Below are 18,733 nucleotides of genomic sequence, written 5' to 3'. Positions count from 1 at the left end.
CCCGCGAAAGGCAAAGGTCCCGAGTTCGAGTCTCGGTCGGGCACACAGTTTTAATCTGCCAGGAAGTTTCATATCAGCGCACACTCCGCTGCAGAGTGAAAATCTCATTCTGGAAACATCCCCCAGGCTGTGGCTAAGCCATGTCTCCGCAATATCCTATAGTTCTACATAAAAGTGAAGCATCTAAAGTAATATGAGTGACTTGCCTTACACCAAGCGATCGAAAAATCTAAACGCTTTCACGGAAAGTTGACGGAACAGGCTTCCTTCGCCAACGACACTAATGGTGTCGATTACACCTAGTCTGGCCAGTTCTCGATAGGAAGCAGTATTGCTGAAGACATCAGATAAGCAGTGGCCACTTTTCCCAGACTGGCCTCTTTACCCTTCTTTCCCCTGCCCCTACAGAAGATGGTGAAAGGCAATTCATATAAAATTTTAGATTTTAAAAAGAATTCATGATTTTTCGGAGTGTTCGCTACAGTGGACATGGGGTCTTTGTGATATATAACTAAGAAGGAAAAGAAAGTGAAAAATATGAAGAAAAAGACAGTCGTATTTGACATAAATCGCATGTATCGTACACAGATAATAAATCTGAAAATAAAGGCATTCGGATGATACTCAGAGAAACAATTGTTTTGTGACGTTGGACAGAGAGAAACTTAACAAAGTTGGCACTTTATTTTGGGTTTCATCTTGTAGCCAATGTTCTTATACCTCATGCTACTCATATTTCTCCACTCAGTCATCTTAGCCAAACGAACTATAGTAGGTGAGCGATCGCGAGGTCGATAGTCGTCACATTTTGGAGTTCAATCATCTTCTTCTATACGGGAGGACGACGGTTCAATCCCGCGTCCGGCCATCCTGATTTAGGTTTTCCGTGATTTCCCTAAACCACTTCAGGCAAATGCCGGGATGGTTCCTCTGAAAGGGCACGGCCGACTTCCTTCCCAGTCCTTCCCTAATCCGATGAGACCGATGACCACGCTGTCTGGTCTCCTTCCCCAAACCAACCAACCAACCATCTTCTTCTTCTTCAGAATGTTGTTCCTCTTAGCAACTAAACAAATGCTCTGCAGTTCTGGGTTTGAAATCAAGATACTGCAGGATATTTTTCTTTGGCTCATCATTCTTCATTCGGTTATTCATGTACTGAATCCAGTGATTTCCAGTTCTCAGATCTATGAAATGAAAAATGGTTCTTACACTCCACTTTCTAGTTCTGGTGTAGAGCCTCTAGAAACTCATTCTCCGATCAATTAGGTCTATACTACCAAAACTTTTACAGTAGCAGCCGATTACTGCTGCACACGGTACCTGAATGTATCACCCATCTTTCCTTGACCATCTTTTACATTTATCAGTAGGCTGCTTCCCAAACTTCGCTGTTGCAGTAATGACTGGCTTTTAGTCATACAGTTTTACAATAGAAATTAGTTTCTCTTCGCTCACGCTCTGGTAAACAGGTCCACGTCCTTGATACTCAATAATATAGTCTGCTGTCAGGTGGACCACTTTGGGTATTTTTAACTTTATTGTTGTTTCAGAAAATGGATGTATTGACGTACTACCTGCTGTTGTAGTAACCTTCAGTCCGAAGACTGGTTTGATGCAGCTCTCACCTGTGCAAGCCTCTTCATCTCCGAATAACTACTGCAACTTACATCCTTCTGAATCTGCTTAGCATATTCATCTCTTGCTCTCCTTCTACGATTTTTACCGCCCGCGCTTCCCTACAGTAAATTGATCATCCTTGATGCTCAGAATGTATGCTACCAACCGATCCTTTCTTTTAGTCAGGTTAGGCCATAAACTTATTTTCTCCCCAGTTCTGTTCAGTACCTGCTCATTAGTTACGTGATCTGCCCACCTAATCTTCATCCTTCTTCTGCAGTACCACTTTTTAAAAGCTTCTATTCTCTTGTTGTCTAAACTATTTATCGTCCACGCTTCACTTGCATACATGGTTACATACCATACAAATACTTTCAGAAAAGACCTCCTGACACCTTAATCTATACTCGACGTTAACAATTTTCTCTTCTTCAGGAACGCTTTTATTGCCATTGCCAATCTACATTTTATATCATTTCTACTTCAACCAGCATTTGTTATTTTGCTACTCATACAGCAAATGTCATCTAGTACTTTAAGTTTCTCGTTTCCTAATCTAATTTCCTCAGCACCACCTGATTTAATTCGACTAAATTCCATTATCCTTGGATTTGTTTTGTTGGTGTTCATCTTATGTCCTCCTTTCAAGACTCTGTCCATTCTGTTCAACTGCTTTTCCAAGTCCTTTGCTACCTCTGACAGAATTACAATGTCATCGGCAAACTTCGATGTTTTTATGTCTTCTCTCTGGACAGTAATTCCTACTAAAAACTTTTCTACGGTTTCCTTTACTGCTTGCTCAATATACAGATTGAGTAACATCGGGGACAGGCTACATCCATGTCTCTCTCCCCTCTCAACCACTGCTTCCCTTTCATGGCTCTGACTCTTATAACCGACATCTGATTTCTGTACAAACTGTAAACAGCCCTTTGCTCTGTGTATTTTACCCCTGCTGCCTTCAAAATTTCAAAGAGAATGTTACAGTCAATGCTGTCAAAGGCTTTATCTAAGTCTACAAACGCTATAAAGGTAGATTTGCCTTTCCTTAACCTACCTTCTAAGAGAAGCTGTGAGGTTAATATTGCCTCATGTGTTCCTATATTTCTCCGGAATCCAAACTGATCTTCCACAAAGTCGATTTTTACTATCTTTCCCATTCTTCTGTAAAGAGTTCGTGTTATTATTTTGCTACCATGACTTATTAAACTGATATTTCGGTAGTGTTCAGACTTATCTGCCGGCCGCTGTGGCCGAGTGGTTCTAGGCGCTTCAGTCTGGGACAGCCCTGCTGCTGCGGTCGCAGGTTCGAATCCTGCCTCGGGCATGTATGTATGTGATGTCCTTAGGTTAGTTAGGTTTAAGTAGTTCTAGGTCTAGGGGACTGATGACCTCAGATTTAAAGTCCCACAGATCTTAGAGCCATTTGAAACATTTTGAACTTGTCTGCATCTGCTTTATTCGGAATTGGAATTATTATATTCTTCTGGAGGTCTAAGGGTATTTCTCCTGTCTCATACATCTTGCAGACAAGATGGAAGGGTACTGTCGTGGCTGGTTCCCCCAAGGCTATCAGTAGTTCTAGTGGAATGTTGTCTACTGCCGGGACCTTGTTTCGACTTAGGTCTTTCAGTGCTCTGTAAAATTCTTCTCCCAGTACCATGACTTCCATCTCATCTTCATTTATTTCCTCTTCTGTTTCTATAATATTGCCTGCAATTTCATCTCCCTTGTACAGACTCTCTATATACTCCTTTCACCTTCCGGTTTTCCCTTCTTTACTTACGACTGGTTTTTTGTCTGAGCTCTTGATATTCATACAGGTAGTTGTCTTTTCTCTAAAGCTCTCTTTAATTTTCCTGTAGGCAACATTTATGTTGCCCTAGTAATATACGCTTCTCAATCCTTATAATCCTCTAGCCATACCTGCTTAGCCATTTTGCACTTTCTGTCAATCGGATATTTTAGACGTTTATATCCGGTTCGCTTGTTTCATTTAGTGTATTTTTATATTTTCTTGTTTCATCAGTTAAATTCAGTATCTCTTGTGTTACCGAGGGATATCTACCAGCCATCGTCTTCTTACCTACTTGATCCTCTGCTGGATTCACTATTCCATCTCTCAAAGCTACCCAGTCTTCTTCTACTGTATTCCTTTACCCTTTTCTTGTCAATCGTTCCTTAATACTCCCTCTTAGACCTCTACAACACTTGGTTCTTTGAGGTTATCCAGGTCCCATCTCCTTTAATTCATAACTTTTTGCAGTTTCTTCAGTGTTAATCTACTGTCCATAACCAATATAGTAAATTGTGATCAGAGTGTAAATATGTTCCTGGGAATGACATATAATTTAAAATATGGTTCCGAAATCTCTGTCTTACCACCAGAAACCTTCCGATGTCTGCAGGTCTCTTCCACGGATACAACCTTCTCTCATGTTCTTAAACCAAGGGTTAACTATGATAAATTATGCTCTGTGAAAAATTCTACCATGCGGCTTTTTCCTCCATTCCTTTCCCTGAGTCCTTATTAGCCTACTATTTTCCATTCTCTTCCTTTACCTACTATCGAATTCCAGTCACCCAAAACCACTAAATTTTCGTCTTCTTTAACTATCTGATCAATTTCTTTTATCTCATCATACATTTCTTCAATCTCTTCATCACCTGCATGGCAATTTGGCATATAAACTTATACTGCTGTGGTGGATGTGGCCTCGTGTCTACCTTGGCTACAATAAAGCGTTCACTATGCTGTTCATAGTAGCTTTTCAGCGTTCTTATTTTTTATTCATTATTAAAGTTACTCATGCATTACAAGCTATCTGATTTCGAATTTATAACGTTTTACTCTGCCGACCAGAGGTCCTGTTCCACCTGCCAGCGAACTCCACCAACTCGCACTACACCTAACTTATCTATTTCCCTTTCCAAAAGCCGGGCGCTGTGACCGAGCCGTTCTAGGCGCTTCAGTCTGGAACTGCGCTGCTTCTACTGTCGCAGATTCGAATCCTGCCTCGGGCATGGATGTGTGTGATGTCCTTAGGTTACTTAGGTTTAAGTAGTTCTAGGTCTAGGGGACTGATGACCTGACATGTTATGTCCCATAGTGCTTAGAGCCATTTGAACCTTTTTAACCTTATCCATATTTTCTACCTCCATGCCAAATTAAGGGATCTAACATTCCACGGTGCGGTCTGTAGAACGCCAGTTTAGTTTCCCCTGACAACGACATCCTCCTTAGTTGTCACCTTCCGAATATTCGAATGGGGGACTATTTTACCAACAGAATACTTTACCCAAGAGAATGCCATCATCATTTAACCATACAGTAGAGATGGATGCGAACGGTAAAGATTTCGGCTGTAGCTTCTGCTTGCTTTCTGCCGTTCGCAGTACCAGCACAGCAATGCTGGTTTGGTTGATGTTACAACACCAGATCAGTCAATCATCCAGACCGTTGGCTCTGCAACTACTGAAAGGCTGCTGCCCCCCCCCCCCCCCCCTCCGTCAGGAACCACACGTTTGTCTGGCCTCTCAACAAATACCCCTCCGTTCTGTTTGCACCTACGGTACGGCTATCTGTATCGCTGAGGCTCGCAAGCCTCCCCACCAATGGCAAGGTCTATGATTCATGGACGGAAGATACTACCTACTATGGTGAAATAATAATAATGTATCAGATAATGTCATTTGGCAACAATCACAACAGGAAATGTATTGGAAATTAGCGAAGATACCCACCACTGATGTCTAGTAACGAGAGCTCGAAAATGTGGCACAAAGTCCCAGTGCCCATTACAGTGGATATTACTTTTTTGAAACTGTAATTAAAGAAGCGTGCAGGACTACTGAAACTTACTTCACAGTGAAGCTATATAAACGATACATGACGTCTACAATAGGTATATTTTTCATTAAGTAAGCTTAGAAGAACCCACAATAATGAAGAAGCACACACCAGCCATGGTAAAATATCATCATCATCATCATCATCATCATCAGCCAATTCAATCATTAAATGATGTGGCCTCTTCGAGTCGTGGATTCAGGTAGGCTTTCAGCAGTCTTCTCCAAGTGGAACGGTCTTGGGCAGTTCTCTGCCAGGTGTTACCAGCGATCTTCTTGATGTCTTTGTCCCATCTGTCTGGTGGTCTTCCTCTAGGCCTCCGGTGCTCCCTCGGACTCCACTCCAGTACTAGCTTCGTCCATCTGTTGTCTTTTCTTCTTGCGACGTGGCCACCGTGTGGGGTTGCTAGTCCCCCATCGGGCGCTTCCCCAGGTGGCGGATAGGGGAAAGCCTCCCAGATATGGGTGGCACCGGGGAAATGAAATACCCAGGGTGGACCAAAACTAGCAGCGTGGTGGCGTCTTTACTCTAGTGGAGCGGCCTACCAAAGGCGTCTGTACCCCATGTCAGGGGCGGCCTGGAAATTATATCGCCAATCCGTTCTGAAGCAAGCGTGGCGATTATGCTTCTCACCTTCGAGTTATGTTGTGTGACATTAATGTTAAATTTTCCGGAGTAATAGCCCCATAGTCGGATATCCGGGTGGGAGCAACGTTGATGTCCCAAACACCAAATGGTGCTGAGAAGAAGATACAGACTCTTCAAGTCTGTACATATAACTGTCGCTCTCTAATGGTAAAATATACAGGGTGTTTCAAAAATGACCGGTATATTTGAAACGGCAATAAAAACTAAACGAGCAGCGATAGAAATACACCGTTTGTTGCAATAAGCTTGGGACAACAGTAAATTTTCAGGCGGACAAACTTTCGAAATTACAGTAGTTACAATTTTCAACAACAGATGGCGCTGCAAGTGATGTGAAAGATATAGACGACAACGCAGTCTGTGGGTGCGCCATTCTGTACGTCGTCTTTCTGCTGTAAGCGTGTGCTGTTCACAACGTGCAAGTGTGCTGTGGACAACATGGTTTATTCCTTAGAACAGAGGATTTTTCTGGTGTTGGAATTCCACCGCCTAGAACACAGTGTTGTTGCAACAAGACGAAGTTTTCAACGGAGGTTTAATGTAACCAAAGGACCGAAAAGCGATACAATAAAGGATCTGTTTGAAAAATTTCAACGGACTGGGAACGTGACGGATGAACGTGCTTGAAAGGTAGGGCGACCGCATACGGCAACCACAGAGGGCAACGCGCAGCTAGTGCAGCAGGTGATCCAACAGCGGCCTTGGGTTTCCGTTCGCCGTGTTGCAGCTGCGGTCCAAATGACGCCAACGTCCACGTATCGTCTCATGCGCCAGAGTTTACACCTCTATCCATACAAAATTCAAACGCGGCAACCCCTCAGCGCCGCTACCATTGCTGCACGAGAGACATTCGCTAACGATATAGTGCACAGGATTGATGACGGCGATATGCATGTGGGCAGCATTTGGTTTACTGACGAAGCTTATTTTTACCTGGACGGCTTCGTCAATAACACAGAACTGGCGCATATGGGGAACCGAAAAGCCCCATGTTGCAGTCCCATCGTCCCTGCATCCTCAAAAAGTACTGGTCTGGGCCGCCATTTCTTCCAAGGGAATCATTGGCCCATTTTTCAGATCCGAAACGATTACTGCATCACGCTATCTGGACATTCTTCGTGAATTTGTGGCGGTACAAACTGCCTTAGACGACACTGCGAACACCTCGTGGTTTATGCAAGATGGTGCCCGGCCACATCGCACGGCCGACGTCTTTAATTTCCTGAATGAATATTTCGATGATCGTGTGATTGCTTTGGGCTATCCGAAACATACAGGAGGCGGCGTGGATTGGCCTCCCTATTCGCCAGACATGAACCCCTGTGACTTCTTTCTGTGGGGACACTTGAAAGACCAGGTGTACCGCCAGAATTCAGAAACAATTGAACAGCTGAAGCAGTACATCTCATCTGCATGTGAAGCCATTCCGCCAGACACGTTGTCAAAGGTTTCGTGTAATTTCATTCAGAGACTACGCCATATTATTGCTACGCATGGTGGATATGTGGAAAATATCGTACTATAGAGTTTCCCAGACCGCAGCGCCATCTGTTGTTGAAAATTGTAACTACTGTAATTTCGAAAGTTTGTCTGCCTGAAAATGTACTGTTGTCCCAAGCATATTGCAACAAACGGTGTATTTCTATCGCTGCTCGTTTAGTTTGTATTGCCGTTTCAAATATACCGGTCATTTTTGAAACACCCTGTATATATATATATATATGTATGTGTATATATATATATATATATATATATATATATATATATATATATATATATATATATATATAAAGCTGCTAGTTGGCGCCAAGTGATCGCAGGGACCGTCTCTCACACCGGGTCGCTGTACTATGCTGTCCATTCAAGTGGACGACAGGTATTACGATGGGAAATGCAGAATCTGTGATAGTGGGAGGGAGAAACTCTTATGTCCCTTATAATGGACATCAGGTCTCAGGAGGCTATACTCTTGTCTCTCGTGGATAGTGCTCTTACCGACTAAGCTGTCCAGTCACGGATCTCAATAACCTGCGTTCAGTGCCTGAGTTCTGCCTCAGTTTCCAAACTTCGCAGATGGTCTCTGTCTAGTTCTGCTGGAGTATCTCTTCTGGAAGAGAGGTTATTGTAGAGAAATGGTATAACCACAACCCGCCTGTCGTTTCATGAATGAAGCTGCCTGTCAGTAACAGGCTGTGGCTAATACATTCCTCCACAATATCAAGGAGTATTTGTCCAGCAGGCTATGCATGACGGGTACTGTGAAGTTTTGATTGCAGGAGATGGGTACTGGCATAACTGAACTCGAGAAGGTTTGTCACGGATGGAGCTTGTATGGCTCAATCAATAAAAGTATTGGTGATGGAACTAAAGAATCTACATCGGAGTCCGGATCTGATACACAGTGTTTCGTGTATTGCAAATAAATTCTAATTATTTGCTCATGTATCTGACGACTTATGGTATTAAGGTAGGACGGTTTAGTTGTATACCATGTTAAAAAATGAATCTTAGGAAAGAAATCGCGAAGATGCAGGTTCGAAAAGACGTCGAAAGACACTGTGCGATGAACGTCTCCGTTAGTTGCAATGTCAAATAGACATGCAAATATATTACGCATTGCAATATTTGTGTAGGAGGCGGAAACAATAACAGAATGTTGGTCTGTAATACACTCACTAATTATTGTTGATTTATTATTGTAAATAAGAGATATGTAACTTTGCCAGTTCTTCCTCTTACAGTCATAAGAATAAGGCATCAGAAGGTTATGTAATTCTCCTAATGCAGCGACCTAAAAAGGAAGTGCGACATGGACTCTAATTACGCATGCCAGGCACATCTGGATTCTTTCGTTACCAGAACAGAGATTACTACTATTTTGGCAGATCACTAACGTCTATACTTGATGTTACAACAGATTCATTACATAAGAAAGTTTCAAAATCCGACTTACAAATAGTGTGCCTGCAGGGGGGACTGGAGGTTACACGTTCTTATCTCCTTTTATAATCCTACCATTACTATTGTAATTTAGTACACTTTTAACTAAATAACAGAAAACCTGTCTCTATGTTGCCACGTATAACCCTCCTACTAAAATTTAGTTTAGTTTCCATATAAAGTACACTTTGTCTTTATAGGACAAGCTAATCAATAGAGTTACCCGTTTTACAGGATTAGACCGTGTGTTGTGGCTAATGGAAAAGTAAATGAGACTATTCACTTCTTTTCCTAAGATCTTACGCAGCGTTTAGATAGAAACGCAATATGAATAATATTATATTGAAGCTAGGACAACTCAGTTCCAACTTCATTTAGTGGTTTAAAACATGTGCTAATGGTCGACAGCCTATCCAGGAAGTGAAACAATGAATTATTGGAAAAGCGGAACTATGAATTTTGCCTACTTTCTTGCTACTGTTATATTTGGTTTTTCAAATAAATATTACTACACTTAAACAATGTTGGACTACACCCTTATAAATTACGTTTTTAAAAGAGAAAACGCCCAGTAGATAACTTCAAGAAAGCTAAAAAAGTTTGGCCACGGAGGACCTTAAGAAAAGCATTTTTCCTAATCAATATACTTAAATACAGAAATACTTAGATACTAAAGCACACACCTTTTATACTGAACATTTTATTTAAAAAACTCTTTCTTACTAGAATTTACTTTCAAAAGCTGTTACTCTTTGAAAAAATGTTCAAATGTATGTGAATTCCTAAGGGACCAAACTGATGAGGTCATCGGTTCCTAGACTTACACTACTTAAACTAACTTAAACTATCTTATGCTAACAACAACACACACACCTATGCCCAAGGGAGGACTCGAACCTCCGGCGGGAGGGGCCGTGGAATCCGTGCCATGGCGCCTCAAACCACGCGGCCACTCCGCTCAGCTGTTACTCTTTGAACTAACTCTGTATAGTCATTTAACAGATTCTAGGAATTTTGCTTCACTCTGACTGAAATTTACGTAAGCAAACTTTTACTATAACACTTTGCACTAGTTAAGAAAACTTTCTCATTATTTACACAAAACAACTGAAATGGTGCCTTCTTATATTAACTTGGTACTTCATAAGTCTGTAAAAGAGGACACTCGGATTAATCAAGAATTATTATTAAAATCACAGTTTAAATTAATGGTTTACGCTGTGCAAGCGTAAAATACAAATAAATATTAACTTGTTTGTTGTAGGCTTGGGTATGGCGAACAGTTATGACGGCTGCACTACCCACAGTATGGCCTACAACTACTTTGTTGTATGGGCTAAATTTCTCTTCTTGGCGTCGTTCAATTTTATATACAGTAGCCCAACAACACGCAGCTATGCAGTACGCCGTTTGCAGTCTTCATCCTAGGCATTTTGTGCAAATTTTTCCTGCTCTTGCTCTAGGTAGCGCGCCAATTCGCCCTTACCACCTTTTCCACTCCCCAGAGCCACTTTCGTTTCAAACAATAGCACACTGGCTTTTACACCTATTTCTTACATTATTCCTAAGCGTGACTATTTCTTACAATTGTCAAATTTACATCAACATGAACAGTTTATACACACAAAGAAGTGTAAAGCTGTTATCTATCACTTGAGAGAGTAGACAAACGATAATTAACGGAAAGATAAAAGTTCACTGTGACTGATGACTGAACCCCAGACCTTGAGTTTTGTAGTGCTGCATTTACCCACAGAGCCACTACGGAACAGAGCAGCCAATGTACAGAATTGTTCCATTCAACTCACAGTGCAATCTAGATGATACCATAATGGAATGTTCTGCATACTGTCATTTTATTTTAACATATTCGTATCTCTCTCAAAAAAAAAAAAGTGCATTTCCTGTGGATCTTTAGTGCGCCAGCGGCGAAACACACGATATTTTTTTGCCGTACACAAACTTTATTACAAAAGCACTAAACACGTAGTACAGCAGCAATGACACCTCTGTGGACAGACGTGATTATTAATGAAAGTTACGATTAATGCATAATATGTGACAGTAGAATGTTCCACAGTACTGAATACATACGGTTCAAATTTAAGTAATTATATTTACAGGCCTACTTAAATATTTATTTTAAATCAATAACTACACATTCTTTACAAACAGATATTGGGTTTGCTAATTTTTCTTGTAAATTTCTTTACACTCTTTCTCTCTTCACATTTACAACGTGCTTTAAAATTATTTTACTGTAGTCCAAGTCGGTTTTGTTCTAGAACATCTAGATTTATCCACTTTTCATAGGCATATCTTACTTTCCCTGACTTTCTACCAAATTCCTTAAGACTCTCGTTTTCCTTAAATTGACTGAAAGTCTTAAGCCATCTCCCTTTATTGCCACTGCTGATCATAATGCTTTTAAGCTTCTGCATTTATGCATTTCTTTTAAGCAGACTGTACTATTTCTATTTCTCTTCCAAATTCCTCTGTGCTCTATGTTTCTTTAGATTTACTACAAGATCTTAAACCATCTTGCTTTATTTTTTGGTGCTTTTGCTGATATTCGCAACTTAAGTATATTACTTACACATTTCTTGCTCCTGATTTCTTATCAAACCCATTCTCAGTTTTTGCTTTATTTTATTCAAATTTTCATTTTATTAATTTACAGAGAAATAATTTCATTGTTTATGTTGCAATAAATTTATGCAATACTGGTTTAAAAACAATTTCAAATTGAAATCGATCAATTTAATTTAAAAAAAAATAATATTCATATTTAATGAAACTTCTTTGTGAAAGTCGCACCAGAGATCTAAAACAGGGTGTTAAGAAACGTAGCGTGAACCAAAACAAAATAAAAGTGCCCTGTAAACATAGATTCTAAAATGCGTGCCTTAAGAGCTATGAGCACTTGTCCACCTTCCCTATCGTGAAACGCATCACTTTTACTGCAGGCTCTTTGATATTACGAACATCCTACACACCACAGTATATAAACGAGGACACACTCCTCTGGTATTGTTCATGGATTTAGTATGCAGTAAACTTCTGTTAGTGTTGTTAGTGTGAACTGTATTAACGGTTATGGGTACATGCAGTGCCTACATTAATTCTATTGGAACTATTTGGTGTTTGATAAGCTTGTGAAATGAATTCCATTGTAGTTTTATCTTTTTACATACCAGCATAGTGGAAACCTAATATTACACACGGAAAATTGCAAACACTATCTTATGGTCTGGCAAATGGAACTAACCGTCAAGTCCGTGTCGTGTATGCTGAAAAATACCAGAAAACAGTGCAGTATCTGCACTATTATTCGGCTGTCTTTTCCAGTAACTAGCAGACTCTGGCTCCTTAGCTCCAACAAAAGTGAATCATGGGAGTCCTCGCACCACGTTTACTCCTAATGTGGTTCAAAAATGGTTCAAATGGCTCTGAGCACTATGGGACTTAACAACTATGGTCATCAGTCCTCTAGAACTTAGAACTACTTAAACCTAACTAACCTAAGGACAGCACACAACACCCAGTCATCACGAGGCTCCTAATGTGGAAGCGCGAGTACTACAACAAGTACATGTTCCAGGAACTAGTGCACATAGTGCATAGAGGATGACGGCATTACCATCAAATCGAATGGAAACTTGACAAAAAACAAGCCGGAAGCCGAAAACATTTTGAGTAACCATTTTTGAAATGTTGTAGAGAAAATAGGATCTAAATGTTCATTAGAAGAAGCAAGGCAGTTAATGGAAGAGGCCTTACCCACACAATTTGATACAACTGGTAATTCCACCCACCTCTCCTTCCGAAATTAGGAAGATAATAAACTCTCTCCAGAAAAAAAGCTCACATGGAATTGATGGCATATCCAGCAGGATAATAAAAGCTTGTTCCCAAGAGATAAGTGTGATTCTTAGAACATATGTAATAGCTCCCTGAAGCAGGGTATTACCCAGATAGACTGAAGTATGCCATTGTTAAACCACTGCATAAAAAAGGGGATATGTCTGATGTCAACAACTACCACCCAATCTCTCTTCTGACTGCCTCATCCAAAATTCTTGAAAAAGTAATGTACTGTACAGTAGCTTCACACCATTGTAAAAACAAAATTTTAACAAAATGTCAGTTTGGTTTCCAGAAAGGTTTTTCAACGGAAAATGCTATATATACTTTCACTAATGAAATATTAAATGATCTGAGTAACAGGATGTCACCCGTTGGGTTTTTTTGTGATCTCTCAAAGGCTTTTGATTGAGCAAATCATGAAATTCTTCTAGATAAGCTCAAGTATTGTGGTATGAATGGGACAGCGTTCAAATGGTTTAAATCATACGTAACTGGAAGAGTGCAGAAAGTTGAAATAAGCAGTTCACATAATATGTAAAAAAACTGGTGATTTCTCAAACTGAGAAACAATCAAGAATGGGGTACCGCGAGGTTCTTAAATTAAGAAACTCTGAGTTTCATCAGAGTGGAATTCCTCTTGCACTCTTAAGGGGGGTAGGACGTCAAACGGGCCGTCTTGGAGCAGGACAGACACCACAGGACATTTTAATTTCCACTGTCTATACTTTTTCGAATAAATTCATAAAACTTTGGTAGCATGCCCAGGAAGGATTCCGGATTTAAAATTATAGCAGTGGAAGTTCAAAAAAAATAACAAAATAATTTTTTTTACATGTGAATGTTCATCATTTTTTCACTTCTATTGGCTGCGTTTGTTGCTATAGGTACAAGTTTCTTCATAAGTAAGAGAGATTCCTCCATGAATTTTGCACAGCATTCAAACCATACTTACAGGTGTATGAAACTCTAGACATTATTTAATTTATGAAAAAATGAATGTACTGTTACATTTTAAACTTTATGTTTAGAAAAAACTCAAATATTACCGTTAATTATCTCAATTTTTACCACAGTTTTTAATATATTTGGAAAAGTCTAGAGCTTCATACACCTGTAAGTATGGTTTGTATGCTGTGCAAAATTAATCGAATAATCTCCCTTACTTATGAAGAAAAGTGTACCTATAGCAACAAATGCAGCCAATGGTAAGTGAAAAAAGGTGAAATACAAATGTAAAAAAATAAATTATTTTCTTATATTTTTGAACTTCCACCACTATAAGTGTAAATCCTGAATCCTTTCTGGTCATTCTGACAAAGTTCTATGAATTTATTTTTAAAAGTATAGACAGTGGAAGTTAAAAATTCCTGTGGTGTCTCTCCTGCTCCAAGTCGTCCCGTTTGACGTCCTACCCCCCTTAATAATAATGCTTTAGATTTTAATTTCCTTGGTGGTTAGTTTCAGTTTTTCATGTGCTGAAACGGTCCTTCGGGCGACTATATCTTTCTCGATTTTTTTCAAAGTTTTTCTGTAGTCGTTTTTGCCTTGACTTCCCTGTACTTATTTATTTCATTCATAAGTGACTTACATTGTTGTGTTCCTGTTCTTTCTTGAACAGTTTTGTACCTCTTTGTTTCGACGGTTAAATGGAATTTTTCCTCCCTTACGCGAGGTTTGTTCGCAAATAACTTCCTCGTACCTATATTTGTCTGGTCAACTTCAGTTATTATCGCCTTTAGAGATGACCACCCTCTTCAACTGAACTACGTATTGTAGTATTCATTATTGTCGGATTTTCCATCGTTAGAGAACTTCAAAAGCACTTCGTCATTCCAGTTCTTTCCACATCGATTCTTCCGGACGCGTGTGTTAACCTACAGCCTATTTTTCATCATTACTAAATTGTGATATGAGTCTATATCTACTCCAGAGAGCGCCTTACAATCCAACATCTAACTTCGGAATCTCTGCCTTACCATGGCGTAACGTATTTGGAATCTCCCCATGTGTCCAGGCTATTTGCAAGTATACATCCTCCTCTTGTCATTTTTTAACCGCATATTCACAGTTACTTGTTGAAATTTATAGCTGAACTGACTTAGTCTCTTTCTTCCGTCATTCCGACTACCGGTAGCCTGTTGTCCTGTACGTCTGTACCCGCCCCCCCCCCCACCCCACCAACACCCCCTCGCCCCCCGTACCTGCTACTGCGTTCGCCGGCCGGAGTGGCCAAGCGGTTCTAGCCTGGAACCGCGCGACCGCTACGGTCACAGGTTCGAATCCTGCCTCGGGCATGGATGTGTGTGATGCCCTTAGGTTAGTTAGGTTTAAGTAGTTCTACGTTCTAGGGGACTGATGACCTCAGAAGTTAGGTCCCATAATGCTCAGAGCCATTTGAACCATTTGCTACAGCGTTCAAATAACCCACAATAGTGATTTTCATATCCCTTTACTTACTGAATACTCTTTCAATATCATAACACATCATCTCTGCCTTTTCATCTTCATCTTGTGACTTACCTGAAATGTTGTTGTTGGTTTGCTGCTGATTCTGATGAAAATAATATTATCCCCGAAATGTTAACAGTAACCTATTCTATGGCCTACTTCCTTATTCGTTATAAAGCCTACTCACGCAACACTATTTGCTGCTACTGTTGATATTATCTTATATTCGTCTGATCATAAATCATCATCTTCATTCCATTTCATTTCATGGTCCTGCACTATATATGGACGGAACTATTGTATTTCCATTTTCAAATTTTATTTCTTCCCTGCCACATGCAGATTTACAATTTGTACAGAAACCATATGGCAGTTATAAGAGTCGAGGGACATGAAAGGGAAGCAGTGGTTGGGAAGGGAGTAAGACAGGGTTGTAGCCTCTCCCCGATGTTATTCAATCTGTATATTGAGCAATCAGTAAAGGAAACAAAAGAAAAATTCGGAGTAGGTATTAAAATCCATGGAGAAGAAATAAAAATTTTGAGGTTCGCCGATGACATTGTAATTCTGTCAGAGACAGCAAAGGACTTGGAAGAGCAGTTGAACGGAATGGATGGTGTCTTGAAGGGAGGATATAAGATGAACATCAACAAAAGCAAAACGAGGATAATGGAATGTAGTCGAAGTAAGTCGGGTGATGCTGAGGGTATTAGATTAGGAAATGAGACACTTAAAGTAGTAAAGCAGTTTTGCTGTTTGGGGAGCAAAATAACTGATGATGGTCGAAGTAGAGAGGATATAAAATGTAGACTGGCAATGGCAAGGAAAGCGTTTCTGAACAAGAGAAATTTGTTAACATCGAGTATAGATTTAAGTGTCAGGAAGTCATTTCTGAAAGTATTTGTATGGAGTGTAGCCATATATGGAAGTGAAACATGGACGGTAAATAGTTTGGACAAGAAGAGAATTGAAGCTTTCGAAATGTGGTGCTACAGAAGAATGCTGAAGATTAGATGGGTAGATCACATAACTAATGAGGAGGTACTGAATAGGATTGGGGAGAAGAGGAGTTTGTGGCACAACTTGACCAGAAGAAGGGATCGGTTGGTAGGACATGTTCTGAGGCATCAAGGGATCACCAATTTAGTATTGGAGGGCAGCGTGGAGGGTAAAAATCGTAGGGGGAGACCAAGAGATAAATACACTAAGCAGATTCAGAAGGATGTAGGTTGCAGTAGGTACTGGGAGATGAAGAAGCTTGCACAGGATAGAGTAGCATGGAGAGCTGCATCAAACCAGTCTCAGGACTGAAGACCACAACAACAACAACAACCACAAAAAACAGCAGGGCCGTGCAAAAACACCTGCCCATTAACACTATTGACATTAATATCAATGTTGTCTACAGCTTTATAAACTGTGTGGCGTGAACGCCTCCTCCTCATGTTATAACGCGACATCTCTGTGGCTCCTTGCTGTTGCTCGTACAGCTGCTCGACGACTGACGCCATCTTGCGACAAACTCTGTTTTGTTATTCAGTCTTTTTCTTATAGACATCTCTCACTTTGCACTTCCTTCCCACAGATCCGATTGCTTAACTAATAGGGAACGGTTAGATAATGGAGAGATTATCATGCAACTTTTCACTCGCAGGCCGTAAGTGTTGTAGATACGTGCAGTGATTTGTGTTGCCTTCTACATTCTCATGCCGTCGGTAATTGCTGATTATTGCACCTTTTAGGGACAATTACCCCCTCCAAGGTCAAAAGTTGTCTGAATCTCTCTCAGCTGCTCCGTCCATTTTGACCACACTGTAGAAATAACGAGGGTGACTTCTTGCACCAATACCGATAATTACTAGGACTCAACCCGGCACCAGGAAATTCTGATCACGAGTGAAAGACACTACCTCTATACCATAGTGACCACGTAAACACAATTTGGTTCAAATGGCTCTGAGCACTATGGGACTCAATATCTGTGGTCATCAGTCCCCTAGAACTTAGAACTACTTAAACCTAACTAACCTAAGGACATCACACACATCCATGCCCGAGGCATGATTCGAACCTGCGACCGTAGCGGTCGCGCGGTTCCAGACTGAAGCGCCTAGAACCGCTCGGCCACACCGGCCGGCGTAAACGCATTTTACTGTTCTCGGTTGACAAAGAGCGATTGGCACAGCCACACCTCTTCTTTAACAGACATTGTGTCACTTGTGTCAGCGGTGCAGGATCATGTCTCGCGGTACCCATTCTGCAGTATACAGGGTGTTACAAAAAGGTACGGCCAAACTTTCAGGAAACATTCCTCACACACAACGAAAGAGAATATGTTATGTGGACATGTGTCCGGAAACGCTTACTTTCCATGTTAGAGCTCATTTTATTAGTTCTCTTCAAATCACATTAATCATGGAATGAAAACACACAGCAACAGAGGATTGACACATTGTTGGATGAACCATTCGCAGAAGTGTACCCGTGGAGGCCAATCGGCTGCTGATAGTGCCTGCACACGCTGTACATGGTACGGAAACAACTGGTTCCCCCGTAGCACTCTCCATACACTGACGTGGTCAACGTTACCTGGTACAGCAGCAACTTCTCTGACGCTGACATTACAGTTATCGTCAACTGCACGAAGAATTGCCTCGTCCATTGCAGGTGTCCTCGTCGTTCTAGGTCTTCCCCAGTCGCGAGTCATAGGCTGGAATGTTCCGTGCTCCCTAAGACGCCGATCAATTGCTTCGAGCGTCTTCCTGTCGGGACACCTTCGTTCTGGAAATCTGTCTCGATACAAACGTACCGAGTCACGGCTATTGCCCCGTGCTAATCCATACATGAAATGGACATCTGCCAACTCCGCATTTGTGAACAGTGCACTGACTGCAAAACCACGTTCGTGATGAACACTAACCTGTTGATGCTACGTACTGATGTGCTTGATGCTCGCACTGTAAAGCAATGAGTCGCATGTCAACACAAGCACCGAAGTCAACATTACCTTCCTTCAACTGGGCCAACTGGCGCTGAATCGAGGAAGTACAGTACATACTGACGAAACTAAAATGAGCTCTAACATGGAAATAAGCGTTTCCGGACACATGTCCACATAACATCTTTTCTTTATTTGTGTGTGAGGAACGTTTCCTGAAAGTTTGGCCGTACCTTTTTGTAATACCCTGTATACAACGTTACACAGCCACTACTGTAGTGTTTGCAGGCAGTGATAAATACGTGTTCCACTGAGCTTACTTCTTACAGCCACACAAAATTGGAAAACAATTCTCTGTTGCAGTGGATCATGATGCAAGGGGCTCCAGTAACCCACCGACCTGGCTGAAACTTCACTACCAC

The 18,733-nt window shown here is 40.9% G+C and overlaps 1 protein-coding gene across 2 annotated transcripts in view; it reads left to right on the top strand.

Annotated features, from left to right (window-relative positions):
* LOC126243798 (caspase-1-like) overlaps positions 1–18,733 on the top strand; it is a 108,611-nt gene that overhangs the window by 65,214 nt on the left and 24,664 nt on the right. The window lies entirely within an intron of this gene.

The sequence above is a fragment of the Schistocerca nitens genome, chromosome 1, assembly GCF_023898315.1.
Source record: "Schistocerca nitens isolate TAMUIC-IGC-003100 chromosome 1, iqSchNite1.1, whole genome shotgun sequence".
NCBI classification, from domain to species: Eukaryota; Metazoa; Arthropoda; class Insecta; order Orthoptera; family Acrididae; genus Schistocerca; species Schistocerca nitens.
This window is presented reverse-complemented; position numbering and strand designations above follow the sequence as displayed.